General features: G+C 57.2%; 1 non-coding gene across 1 annotated transcript in view; it reads left to right on the forward strand.

Annotated features, from left to right (window-relative positions):
- The first annotated feature begins 2,348 nt into the window (after positions 1-2,348).
- The window catches only part of LOC124745530, a 1,909-nt gene continuing 1,757 nt past the window's right edge, over positions 2,349-2,500 (forward strand). Inside the window, exon 1 of the ribosomal RNA XR_007011060.1 lies at positions 2,349-2,500. This exon is cut by the window's right edge and continues 1,757 nt beyond it. This is a non-coding gene — a ribosomal RNA (small subunit ribosomal RNA).

Here is a 2,500-nt window from a genome sequence, read left to right on the forward strand (position 1 = left end):
GTACCTTAACCTAACCCATGTTGTACCTTAACCTAACCCATGTTGTACCTTAACCTAACCCATGTTGTACCTTAACCTAACCCATGTTGTACCTTAACCTAACCCATGTTGTACCTTAACCTAACCCATGTTGTACCTTAACCTAACCCATGTTGTGCCTTAACCTAACCCATGTTGTGCCTTAACCTAACCCATGTTGTGCCTTAACCTAACCCATGTTGTGCCTTAACCTAACCCATGTTGTGCCCTAACCTAACCCATGTTGTGCCCTAACCTAACCCATGTTGTGCCCTAACCTAACCCATGTTGTGCCCTAACCTAACCCATGTTGTCCCCTAACCTAACCCATGTTGTCCCCTAACCTAACCCATGTTGTCCCCTAACCTAACCCATGTTGTGCCCTAACGTAACCCATGTTGTGCCTTAACGTAACCCATGTTGTGCCTTAACGTAACCCATGTTGTGCCTTAACGTAACCCACGTTGTCCGCTAACGTAACCCACGTTGTCCGCTAACGTAACCCACGTTGTCGCCTAAACCTGCTCTGTAATTGTTATACGACTCGTTCAATTAGTGTAGTGTTGCCCACCCGCAACCCTCGCAATATAGTTCGCTACTCGCACTGCCCGCTCCCCTGTGTATCGCTTCATGTTAAACACCTTGCAAGTCTTGCTGACTTTCCACATGCTCCTGCTGTACACTGTAATGTGGATGGCAGCAGGACGTACATGCCGCCCCCCCCCCCCCCCACCCCTCCCCACGTCCCCACGTCCCCACCTTGCCCCCTGCCTTCGCAAGCTGGTTGGTGACAAGTTTGCATGTTCAATGCCCTTCGCATGCGACGTACGCAGGCTACGTTGTGGTGCGGCCTGTGTCAACTGTCCGCTGATGTCGTACGCGTGAACCACAATCTGTACTGCACATTCGTCCTTATGTACTGAATGATACATCGTGGCACATGTGTGACCGTACAACGACTGCGCCCAAAAACGGCGGACCATACAGTGCAAATATTGTGCACGCAGCTACGTGTCGTCTCCCTATGAGAGCTGGATTGCAGTGTGGTACGCCATAGAGACGTGTGGGAGGAACGGACGCCGTGGATGGCGATCAGCATGAGCTGTGTGTTGATGTATTCGGACCTAGTCGTCTCTCCTCAAACACCGTGATAGCATGGTGCACCGCGTTCCATATCTGCGACATGCTACAGAGGCCGGTTGACAGTCGTTCGAGCAATGGACATCGCATACGTACGGGGGCCACCTTCCACGTATTGTCTAGGCGTGCACATTTTGTTGCGTGTATGTGGGCAGACGTAGTGTGGCGTGACACCTGACACAGGCATGCAATAATCGTTGAAGTTGCTAATGGCGATGGACGCCTACGTTTTCTGGTGAAGTTACGCAAATGAAGAAATGGTAACCCGTTGTGGTGCGGTTGTTCTCGCTAGGGGTGAATCGGTGATGGCGACGATAGGTTGAGGTACTAACCGGTTGTTCCAGCGATACCCACCATGCCGATGAAACTGAACGGCATCTGGGTGTGAAGCGATACGCGGTGGTGGCTGGGTGGGACCGTCCCCGGCCGGTGAGGGGGCGCCTCCCGGCGTGCTGGCCGCGCGGTGCGTGGGCGCACGCGCTACAGCCGGCTGGTGGGGGCGGCCAGTGGCAGGCGCGCCGGCCGACGGACGCGGCAGGCGTCGCAGCTGCGCGCCGGCGCACCCTGCGCGCGGCGCCGTGCGGCCAAAGTAGGTCCTCGCGGGCCCGGTGCGAAGCGCGGTGGACATCTTCAGTGTGCTGGTCCGATTGAGGACTGTGTGCGTTGAGGATGCGCCGCCGCCCGGCGCTCGGCGCCGCGACGCCGTCTGCTGCTCGGTCGCCCCAGCGGTTCTCGCTGGTGGTTTGTATCGCAGCTGTGCGGATGTGTTGGCGCGTGCGCTGTGCTGGGAGAGTTCGCTTCGGCACCCAAGTGGGGCTTTTGTCCTTCTGTGGCGCTGGCGTTGGAGCTGCCGGTCACCGTAGGTGGCGCGTGTTGTCTCCCGCCGGCAATGCCACGACAGCACGCTCCCGGGCCTCTGTCGGCAGCGGCAAGCTCAGTTGGGAGCACGGGTGGTCGCACCGAAAGCGTCTACTCGCCTAACTCCGGGCGATTGCGCCTCTCTCGAACCCGACCAAGTACTTGGGACGGCGCTGCGCGCCGCCGGGACCTGAGAGGGTTTCGAGGTGTATTGTGCAGGGGAGCTCAGCCTCCTCCTGTTTGCAGAATGATTGAGCGGACGCTTGCGTGTTCGCGCGGGCCCCCGGGACACACTCCCGGGCGGCCGGCTGCTCAGCTCTAGTTGGCGCAGCTCCCTGGTTGATCCTGCCAGTAGTCATATGCTTGTCTCAAAGATTAAGCCATGCATGTCTCAGTACAAGCCGCATTAAGGTGAAACCGCGAATGGCTCATTAAATCAGTTATGGTTCCTTAGATCGTACCCACGTTACTTGGATAACTGTGG

Source organism: Schistocerca piceifrons, unplaced genomic scaffold (assembly GCF_021461385.2).
Source record: "Schistocerca piceifrons isolate TAMUIC-IGC-003096 unplaced genomic scaffold, iqSchPice1.1 HiC_scaffold_324, whole genome shotgun sequence".
Classification (NCBI taxonomy): domain Eukaryota; kingdom Metazoa; phylum Arthropoda; class Insecta; order Orthoptera; family Acrididae; genus Schistocerca; species Schistocerca piceifrons.